The following is a 13,295-nucleotide window of genomic DNA, read 5'->3' as shown; positions in this document are numbered from 1 at the left end:
TTAATAACATAAATAAATACAATCACTCAGGAGTCTATCGCCTCAAATGCAACGACTGCCGAGCCAGCTATGTAGGGCTCACTGGTAGAAGTTTTTTAATACGATATAATGAACATGTCAACGCCGTCAAACACAGACATTTCTCAGCTATGGGTCAGCACATTGATGATCAAAAACATAATTTTACAGGCATTAAGAACGACATGCAAATCCTCAATATGAATCCAAAAAGTCCCTTGCTCAGCATAATAGAAGAATTTTACATAAATTTAGACAAATACGTCAATCCGAACTCCAACTTAAATGAAAGTATAGACAGAAACAATATTCTTTTTCATACAGTAATTCCCTTATTAAAAGATTTCTACATCAAAAGAATAAGTAAACAAAAATCTATACGTTCAAATCAACCGCCCCAAGACCTCCTCCCCTCCAACCCCACTCCCATTACTAACACTCCACCCATCCCCCCAAACCTCCCCTCTACTACCGCTAACTACAATCTCAGAGCAACACGTATCAGATCTCAACAGGCAGCTACAAAGAATGCACGGTTCCAACACCTTACGTAAGTAAAACGACATACGATTTACTACTACACTTTCATACCACACCATTATCACACTTATTATTTCTATTTCCAGATACTGTACCTTGTTTTTACAACATATACGCTTCCATCAACGTGCATCAAGACGCATAATTTCAACATGTTCTGACAAATGTCACCAACTTAAAACATCACGACATACGGATGGATAAACATGCTCCATTAATATATTCAAGATTTCTAATAACTCCAACATTAGTAGCTGCCTAAAATATCTCCAGATATATAACTAAGTATCACCTGATCTGCAAGCGGATTATTCAAATACTTACCTAACCGTTTTTTACATATAAATATTTTTACGGACCCATTTTACCGGAACACTATATCTAAGACTGTTACGAAAAATTCGTCAACCCCATTTATTCCAATACAATGTATATTAGCACCACATATCAATAACATTAATGTAATGTGTTTTTAACCAGGCATATATGGCATACATATACCACTGTTTTAGTTATATGTCCATTTTAATAGCATTATTTAATGCCTATACTAAGCAAATAGTTTTTATTAAAAATTTTAACCCTATTCCAAGACTCAATCAAGAATAACAGGCTTTATAAACTGATTTCAGCATCTAAGATATATGCCAGTAAGATGTTACATTGATATTTCAGTAAAAAGTGTTCAAACCAATGTCCTACATTTTCATATGACTAATCAATAACCAATTTGTGTAATTTATGAACCAACCTTAAATGTATATTGTAAAACTTGCCACTGTTGATTTGCACAAATGTATGTATATTCCACATTGTATAAACCCCCCCCAAAAAATTAGATGGTAGTAGCATAAAAAATAACATGTGACTTCATGGATGATGCACACTAGTTAATCAACTACCTTCATACTGTGTGCTAAAAACTCAAAATTGACACATACAATAGCCCAAATGTACCAGACATACCAACATTTATGATCGGTTTAAATTAATTTAAGCTTTTACCACTACATGTGATGTTTTTGTAAAAAATACATTTTTAATGCATGTCAACTGAAGATGGCCCCTTAGGGGTCGAAACTAGTCTTGACTATATTTACCAGCTTAATGTAAAATAAATTTGTATTGATAAGGTGGAGACTCATATTTATATTGTTTTTTGTAAAGTAATATCTATCAATACGGAAATGAAACTTATAAACAACAGTAGAAAAGCCAACCAGGCAAGAAAAATGGCACACAGATACCAAAATCTGAAAATTAAGATCACAAATATTGTCAAAAACATCACTTTCTTAAAACAATGTCTACAAAATAATTTAACTCCTAAATTTCTTAGGAAATATAATAATAAACATAGAAGCACCTATCAAACCCAAAATACACAAAACAAAACAAACCGAATATGGCTTAAGGAAGAAATTAAATTCATGTATAGAAAGAAACAACACCTCAACATACAAATATATGAAGCACACCTTAAAGCCTCACATGAACTACCATACACATACTGGAACAACTTCCAACAAATAACCAACGAAAAGATAGAAAATATAGCCATACAGAAGCAGAATACCCTGAATAAGAAACTCAACGCACTTAAGGCATCACTAAACCAAACCAATCATACACAGTATAGACAACGTACTACTGTTTCTACTGACAACAACCAACATATTTTCCATCCCCCACTCCAAAACCTAACTAACACAATATTCAATGAAAAAGAAACAACTATACTGAGCAAGGGACCAAAACATAACTGGAAAAACAATTCAGTTTTTGAAAATATTGCCACTATTATTACTGAAACAGAAGATGCTCTAAACAAAATACCCCAAGAAAAACAAAATGAAATTAGATATGAAATTAAAAAAACACTACCACAATATATTGATAAGATCACTCAAAAACCTCAGAATCAAGATATCACAAACCAAACACAAATTAATGTACTCAAAAATAAAATCCAGCAGAATAACCTAATAGTAACAAAGGCAGATAAAGGAAACACTACAGTCATTATGGATAAAGAGGAATATATAACAAAAACAAAAACCTGCTTTCAAGATGAAACTTTTCAAATTAAGACTAAAGATCCTACTAACAGTATCCAAAAAAACTTAAAAACTCTCCTAAAAAACATCAATTTTCTCTTGAACGAACAGGAAACTACAAAATTAATCACCATGAATCCAGGGATACCTACAGCTAAAGCTTACCCTAAAATCCATAAAGACAACATTCCTATGAGACCCATAATAAACTATAGGCCAAGCCCTATTTATAAATTATCCAAATACATACAAAAATTCCTCAAAAAACATTATGTCTTCCAAGCAAATAAAACCATAAAAAACTCAATAGATTTTTGCAATATTACTAAGAATATAAGAATAGAACACTTCTACAAGCTAGCAACATATGATATAACAAACATGTATCCTAATATACCCACACAAAAAACTATCACTATCATAAAATCCAATCTTTATAACCACAGTAAGCTAAGCAAATTGGAAATAGATGAATTTATAAAACTTTTACAATTCGCTATCAATAACAATTATTTCAAGTTCCATGACACTATCTATCAACAGAAAGGATTACCCATGGGATCACCAATATCAGGCATAATAGCTGATATATATATGGATTACTTAGAACACCAAGAAATTAAAAAAATAGAAAATATCATCTGTTGGTGCAGGTTTGTCGATGATGCATTTATAATCATGGACAATAGACATACTAATGAAAACATAATCTTAGAACAACTAAATAGAATAGATCCCCACATTAAATTTACCATGGACACTGAATATAACAACACCATAAACTATTTAGATATATCCATAACTAGACATAACAACCACCTAACATACAACATATATAGAAAACCTACCCATACATCAAATACAATAAAGATAGACTCCACCCACCCACATGCTCATAAGAGAGCTGCATACTATAGTATGATTCACAGAGCATACAACATTCCACTTTCAAAGGAAAATCTAAATAAAGAACTAAACACAATCCACGAAATAGCAAAACAAAACGGATATAAAAGAGAAATGATAAACCGGATCATCAACAAAATCAAAAACCAACCTAAAACCAAGCTAACCAGAATCACCAAAAATAAAAAAGAATATGCACTGTTTACTTACAACAATAACCATATACATCCCATAACAAATATCTTCAAAAAACAAGGCTTAAAAATAGCATACAAAACTGCACGCAATAACACCAACATACTATACAATTCCAAATCAGTTAATAACATAAATAAATACAATCACTCAGGAGTCTATCGCCTCAAATGCAACGACTGCCGAGCCAGCTATGTAGGGCTCACTGGTAGAAGTTTTTTAATACGATATAATGAACATGTCAACGCCGTCAAACACAGACATTTCTCAGCTATGGGTCAGCACATTGATGATCAAAAACATAATTTTACAGGCATTAAGAACGACATGCAAATCCTCAATATGAATCCAAAAAGTCCCTTGCTCAGCATAATAGAAGAATTTTACATAAATTTAGACAAATACGTCAATCCGAACTCCAACTTAAATGAAAGTATAGACAGAAACAATATTCTTTTTCATACAGTAATTCCCTTATTAAAAGATTTCTACATCAAAAGAATAAGTAAACAAAAATCTATACGTTCAAATCAACCGCCCCAAGACCTCCTCCCCTCCAACCCCACTCCCATTACTAACACTCCACCCATCCCCCCAAACCTCCCCTCTACTACCGCTAACTACAATCTCAGAGCAACACGTATCAGATCTCAACAGGCAGCTACAAAGAATGCACGGTTCCAACACCTTACGTAAGTAAAACGACATACGATTTACTACTACACTTTCATACCACACCATTATCACACTTATTATTTCTATTTCCAGATACTGTACCTTGTTTTTACAACATATACGCTTCCATCAACGTGCATCAAGACGCATAATTTCAACATGTTCTGACAAATGTCACCAACTTAAAACATCACGACATACGGATGGATAAACATGCTCCATTAATATATTCAAGATTTCTAATAACTCCAACATTAGTAGCTGCCTAAAATATCTCCAGATATATAACTAAGTATCACCTGATCTGCAAGCGGATTATTCAAATACTTACCTAACCGTTTTTTACATATAAATATTTTTACGGACCCATTTTACCGGAACACTATATCTAAGACTGTTACGAAAAATTCGTCAACCCCATTTATTCCAATACAATGTATATTAGCACCACATATCAATAACATTAATGTAATGTGTTTTTAACCAGGCATATATGGCATACATATACCACTGTTTTAGTTATATGTCCATTTTAATAGCATTATTTAATGCCTATACTAAGCAAATAGTTTTTATTAAAAATTTTAACCCTATTCCAAGACTCAATCAAGAATAACAGGCTTTATAAACTGATTTCAGCATCTAAGATATATGCCAGTAAGATGTTACATTGATATTTCAGTAAAAAGTGTTCAAACCAATGTCCTACATTTTCATATGACTAATCAATAACCAATTTGTGTAATTTATGAACCAACCTTAAATGTATATTGTAAAACTTGCCACTGTTGATTTGCACAAATGTATGTATATTCCACATTGTATAAACCCCCCCCAAAAAAATTAGATGGTAGTAGCATAAAAAATAACATGTGACTTCATGGATGATGCACACTAGTTAATCAACTACCTTCATACTGTGTGCTAAAAACTCAAAATTGACACATACAATAGCCCAAATGTACCAGACATACCAACATTTATGATCGGTTTAAATTAATTTAAACTTTTACCACTACATGTGATGTTTTTGTAAAAAATACATTTTTAATGCATGTCAACTGAAGATGGCCCCTTAGGGGTCGAAACTAGTCTTGACTATATTTACCAGCTTAATGTAAAATAAATTTGTATTGATAAGGTGGAGACTCATATTTATATTGTTTTTTGTAAAGTAATATCTATCAATACGGAAATGAAACTTATAAACAACAGTAGAAAAGCCAACCAGGCAAGAAAAATGGCACACAGATACCAAAATCTGAAAATTAAGATCACAAATATTGTCAAAAACATCACTTTCTTAAAACAATGTCTACAAAATAATTTAACTCCTAAATTTCTTAGGAAATATAATAATAAACATAGAAGCACCTATCAAACCCAAAATACACAAAACAAAACAAACCGAATATGGCTTAAGGAAGAAATTAAATTCATGTATAGAAAGAAACAACACCTCAACATACAAATATATGAAGCACACCTTAAAGCCTCACATGAACTACCATACACATACTGGAACAACTTCCAACAAATAACCAACGAAAAGATAGAAAATATAGCCATACAGAAGCAGAATACCCTGAATAAGAAACTCAACGCACTTAAGGCATCACTAAACCAAACCAATCATACACAGTATAGACAACGTACTACTGTTTCTACTGACAACAACCAACATATTTTCCATCCCCCACTCCAAAACCTAACTAACACAATATTCAATGAAAAAGAAACAACTATACTGAGCAAGGGACCAAAACATAACTGGAAAAACAATTCAGTTTTTGAAAATATTGCCACTATTATTACTGAAACAGAAGATGCTCTAAACAAAATACCCCAAGAAAAACAAAATGAAATTAGATATGAAATTAAAAAAACACTACCACAATATATTGATAAGATCACTCAAAAACCTCAGAATCAAGATATCACAAACCAAACACAAATTAATGTACTCAAAAATAAAATCCAGCAGAATAACCTAATAGTAACAAAGGCAGATAAAGGAAACACTACAGTCATTATGGATAAAGAGGAATATATAACAAAAACAAAAACCTGCTTTCAAGATGAAACTTTTCAAATTAAGACTAAAGATCCTACTAACAGTATCCAAAAAAACTTAAAAACTCTCCTAAAAAACATCAATTTTCTCTTGAACGAACAGGAAACTACAAAATTAATCACCATGAATCCAGGGATACCTACAGCTAAAGCTTACCCTAAAATCCATAAAGACAACATTCCTATGAGACCCATAATAAACTATAGGCCAAGCCCTATTTATAAATTATCCAAATACATACAAAAATTCCTCAAAAAACATTATGTCTTCCAAGCAAATAAAACCATAAAAAACTCAATAGATTTTTGCAATATTACTAAGAATATAAGAATAGAACACTTCTACAAGCTAGCAACATATGATATAACAAACATGTATCCTAATATACCCACACAAAAAACTATCACTATCATAAAATCCAATCTTTATAACCACAGTAAGCTAAGCAAATTGGAAATAGATGAATTTATAAAACTTTTACAATTCGCTATCAATAACAATTATTTCAAGTTCCATGACACTATCTATCAACAGAAAGGATTACCCATGGGATCACCAATATCAGGCATAATAGCTGATATATATATGGATTACTTAGAACACCAAGAAATTAAAAAAAATAGAAAATATCATCTGTTGGTGCAGGTTTGTCGATGATGCATTTATAATCATGGACAATAGACATACTAATGAAAACATAATCTTAGAACAACTAAATAGAATAGATCCCCACATTAAATTTACCATGGACACTGAATATAACAACACCATAAACTATTTAGATATATCCATAACTAGACATAACAACCACCTAACATACAACATATATAGAAAACCTACCCATACATCAAATACAATAAAGATAGACTCCACCCACCCACATGCTCATAAGAGAGCTGCATACTATAGTATGATTCACAGAGCATACAACATTCCACTTTCAAAGGAAAATCTAAATAAAGAACTAAACACAATCCACGAAATAGCAAAACAAAACGGATATAAAAGAGAAATGATAAACCGGATCATCAACAAAATCAAAAACCAACCTAAAACCAAGCTAACCAGAATCACCAAAAATAAAAAAGAATATGCACTGTTTACTTACAACAATAACCATATACATCCCATAACAAATATCTTCAAAAAACAAGGCTTAAAAATAGCATACAAAACTGCACGCAATAACACCAACATACTATACAATTCCAAATCAGTTAATAACATAAATAAATACAATCACTCAGGAGTCTATCGCCTCAAATGCAACGACTGCCGAGCCAGCTATGTAGGGCTCACTGGTAGAAGCTTTTTAATACGATATAATGAACATGTCAACGCCGTCAAACACAGACATTTCTCAGCTATGGGTCAGCACATTGATGATCAAAAACATAATTTTACAGACATTAAGAACGACATGCAAATCCTCAATATGAATCCAAAAAGTCCCTTGCTCAGCATAATAGAAGAATTTTACATAAATTTAGACAAATACGTCAATCCGAACTCCAACTTAAATGAAAGTATAGACAGAAACAATATTCTTTTTCATACAGTAATTCCCTTATTAAAAGATTTCTACATCAAAAGAATAAGTAAACAAAAATCTATACGTTCAAATCAACCGCCCCAAGACCTCCTCCCCTCCAACCCCACTCCCATTACTAACACTCCACCCATCCCCCCAAACCTCCCCTCTACCGCCGCTAACTACAATCTCAGAGCAACACGTATCAGATCTCAACAGGCAGCTACAAAGAATGCACGGTTCCAACACCTTACGTAAGTAAAACGACATACGATTTACTACTACACTTTCATACCACACCATTATCACACTTATTATTTCTATTTCCAGATACTGTACCTTGTTTTTACAACATATACGCTTCCATCAACGTGCATCAAGACGCATAATTTCAACATGTTCTGACAAATGTCACCAACTTAAAACATCACGACATACGGATGGATAAACATGCTCCATTAATATATTCAAGATTTCTAATAACTCCAACATTAGTAGCTGCCTAAAATATCTCCAGATATATAACTAAGTATCACCTGATCTGCAAGCGGATTATTCAAAGGTAAAGCTTTACTTCTCGCAGCCCAGCGTTTATAACATTATAAGGGAGTTAAAATAATGCAAATCTTACTTGTAATTCCTTTTAGAGGAGCGATGTGTTCATTGCGGTGTCTGTAAACCCACCATCCCGCCCCAAGAAGCACATTTACTTTTATAACCTAATGAAGAGCAGCACCCGCCATCGGCCATGTCTAAAGTAGCTACTCGCATTCTTATTGGTCAACGTGAACAGAATGTGACGTCATTGCCATCAATGCTGATAAATACATTGCGTTACCAACCCCGGCTGAATTAAAGCACAAACACTATGTAAAGGAAACTATGTTCCACACGAAACTAGATGCCTAGAGCCGCTTCGCGGCTTCTAACCGTCCGCACGGCAAGAACAAGTCCAGACCAATCGTGTAAGAATAATCACCACCACCAGGCATCGAAACTAGATGCCTAAGGCCGCTTCACGGCTTCTAACCGTCCAGGCCAATGGTCTTGTCCAGATCCTATCGTAGCCGTCCGCACGGCAGGAATCTTGCCCAGATCCTATCGTAACCGCCCAGATCGTATCCTAACCATCCGCACGGCAAGAACAAGTCCAGACCAATCGTGTAAGAATAATTACCACCACCAGGTATCGAAAGTAGATGCCTAAGGCCGCTTCGCGGCTTCTAACCGTCCAGGCCAATGGTCTTGCACCTGGCCTAAGGCCGCTTCGCGGCTTCTAACCGTCCAGGCCAATGGTCTTGTACCTGGATGTAACAATAGACCAATCGTGTAACAATAATCACCAACACGTTCTCGTTCCTAAGTACAGACGTTGGCAGAACTGACCACCAGTTTTGTGGTTGTGTAAAGAAACGACAAACAAACGAGAGTCGCTCCGCGCGCGGCTAAATGTAGCGAGCGCTGGGCTGCGAGAAGTAAAGCATTAATTATTCAAATACTTACCTAACCGTTTTTTACATATAAATATTTTTACGGACCCATTTTACCGGAACACTATATCTAAGACTGTTACGAAAAATTCGTCAACCCAATTTATTCCAATACAATGTATATTAGCACCACATATCAATAACATTAATGTAATGTGGTTTTAACCAGGCATATATGGCATACATATACCACTGTTTTAGTTATATGTCCATTTTAATAGCATTATTTAATGCCTATACTAAGCAAATAGTTTTTATTAAAAATTTTAACCCTATTCCAAGACTCAATCAAGAATAACAGGCTTTATAAACTGATTTCAGCATCTAAGATATATGCCAGTAAGATGTTACATTGATATTTCAGTAAAAAGTGTTCAAACCAATGTCCTACATTTTCATATGACTAATCAATAACCAATTTGTGTAATTTATGAACCAACCTTAAATGTATATTGTAAAACTTGCCACTGTTGATTTGCACAAATGTATGTATATTCCACATTGTATAAACCCCCCCCCCAAAAAATTAGATGGTAGTAGCATAAAAAATAACATGTGACTTCATGGATGATGCACACTAGTTAATCAACTACCTTCATACTGTGTGCTAAAAACTCAAAATTGACACATACAATAGCCCAAATGTACCAGACATACCAACATTTATGATCGGTTTAAATTAATTTAAGCTTTTACCACTACATGTGATGTTTTTGTAAAAAATACATTTTTAATGCATGTCAACTGAAGATGGCCCCTTAGGGGTCGAAACTAGTCTTGACTATATTTACCAGCTTAATGTAAAATAAATTTGTATTGATAAGGTGGAGACTCATATTTATATTGTTTTTTGTAAAGTAATATCTATCAATACGAAAATGAAACTTATAAACAACAGTAGAAAAGCCAACCAGGCAAGAAAAATGGCACACAGATACCAAAATCTGAAAATTAAGATCACAAATATTGTCAAAAACATCACTTTCTTAAAACAATGTCTACAAAATAATTTAACTCCTAAATTTCTTAGGAAATATAATAATAAACATAGAAGCACCTATCAAACCCAAAATACACAAAACAAAACAAACCGAATATGGCTTAAGGAAGAAATTAAATTCATGTATAGAAAGAAACAACACCTCAACATACAAATATATGAAGCACACCTTAAAGCCTCACATGAACTACCATACACATACTGGAACAACTTCCAACAAATAACCAACGAAAAGATAGAAAATATAGCCATACAGAAGCAGAATACCCTGAATAAGAAACTCAACGCACTTAAGGCATCACTAAACCAAACCAATCATACACAGTATAGACAACGTACTACTGTTTCTACTGACAACAACCAACATATTTTCCATCCCCCACTCCAAAACCTAACTAACACAATATTCAATGAAAAAGAAACAACTATACTGAGCAAGGGACCAAAACATAACTGGAAAAACAATTCAGTTTTTGAAAATATTGCCACTATTATTACTGAAACAGAAGATGCTCTAAACAAAATACCCCAAGAAAAACAAAATGAAATTAGATATGAAATTAAAAAAACACTACCACAATATATTGATAAGATCACTCAAAAACCTCAGAATCAAGATATCACAAACCAAACACAAATTAATGTACTCAAAAATAAAATCCAGCAGAATAACCTAATAGTAACAAAGGCAGATAAAGGAAACACTACAGTCATTATGGATAAAGAGGAATATATAACAAAAACAAAAACCTGCTTTCAAGTTGAAACTTTTCAAATTAAGACTAAAGATCCTACTAACAGTATCCAAAAAAACTTAAAAACTCTCCTAAAAAACATCAATTTTCTCTTGAACGAACAGGAAACTACAAAATTAATCACCATGAATCCAGGGATACCTACAGCTAAAGCTTACCCTAAAATCCATAAAAACAACATTCCTATGAGACCCATAATAAACTATAGGCCAAGCCCTATTTATAAATTATCCAAATACATACAAAAATTCCTCAAAAAACATTATGTCTTCCAAGCAAATAAAACCATAAAAAACTCAATAGATTTTTGCAATATTACTAAGAATATAAGAATAGAACACTTCTACAAGCTAGCAACATATGATATAACAAACATGTATCCTAATATACCCACACAAAAAACTATCACTATCATAAAATCCAATCTTTATAACCACAGTAAGCTAAGCAAATTGGAAATAGATGAATTTATAAAACTTTTACAATTCGCTATCAATAACAATTATTTCAAGTTCCATGACACTATCTATCAACAGAAAGGATTACCCATGGGATCACCAATATCAGGCATAATAGCTGATATATATATGGATTACTTAGAACACCAAGAAATTAAAAAAATAGAAAATATCATCTGTTGGTGCAGGTTTGTCGATGATGCATTTATAATCATGGACAATAGACATACTAATGAAAACATAATCTTAGAACAACTAAATAGAATAGATCCCCACATTAAATTTACCATGGACACTGAATATAACAACACCATAAACTATTTAGATATATCCATAACTAGACATAACAACCACCTAACATACAACATATATAGAAAACCTACCCATACATCAAATACAATAAAGATAGACTCCACCCACCCACATGCTCATAAGAGAGCTGCATACTATAGTATGATTCACAGAGCATACAACATTCCACTTTCAAAGGAAAATCTAAATAAAGAACTAAACACAATCCACGAAATAGCAAAACAAAACGGATATAAAAGAGAAATGATAAACCGGATCATCAACAAAATCAAAAACCAACCTAAAACCAAGCTAACCAGAATCACCAAAAATAAAAAAGAATATGCACTGTTTACTTACAACAATAACCATATACATCCCATAACAAATATCTTCAAAAAACAAGGCTTAAAAATAGCATACAAAACTGCACGCAATAACACCAACATACTATACAATTCCAAATCAGTTAATAACATAAATAAATACAATCACTCAGGAGTCTATCGCCTCAAATGCAACGACTGCCGAGCCAGCTATGTAGGGCTCACTGGTAGAAGCTTTTTAATACGATATAATGAACATGTCAACGCCGTCAAACACAGACATTTCTCAGCTATGGGTCAGCACATTGATGATCAAAAACATAATTTTACAGACATTAAGAACGACATGCAAATCCTCAATATGAATCCAAAAAGTCCCTTGCTCAGCATAATAGAAGAATTTTACATAAATTTAGACAAATACGTCAATCCGAACTCCAACTTAAATGAAAGTATAGACAGAAACAATATTCTTTTTCATACAGTAATTCCCTTATTAAAAGATTTCTACATCAAAAGAATAAGTAAACAAAAATCTATACGTTCAAATCAACCGCCCCAAGACCTCCTCCCCTCCAACCCCACTCCCATTACTAACACTCCACCCATCCCCCCAAACCTCCCCTCTACCGCCGCTAACTACAATCTCAGAGCAACACGTATCAGATCTCAACAGGCAGCTACAAAGAATGCACGGTTCCAACACCTTACGTAAGTAAAACGACATACGATTTACTACTACACTTTCATACCACACCATTATCACACTTATTATTTCTATTTCCAGATACTGTACCTTGTTTTTACAACATATACGCTTCCATCAACGTGCATCAAGACGCATAATTTCAACATGTTCTGACAAATGTCACCAACTTAAAACATCACGACATACGGATGGATAAACATGCTCCATTAATATATTCAAGATTTCTAATAACTCCAACATTAGTAGCTGCCTAAAATATCTCCAGATATA

This window comes from Anabrus simplex, chromosome 10, assembly GCF_040414725.1.
Source record: "Anabrus simplex isolate iqAnaSimp1 chromosome 10, ASM4041472v1, whole genome shotgun sequence".
NCBI lineage: Eukaryota > Metazoa > Arthropoda > Insecta > Orthoptera > Tettigoniidae > Anabrus > Anabrus simplex.
Note: the sequence above shows the minus strand (reverse complement) of the source record.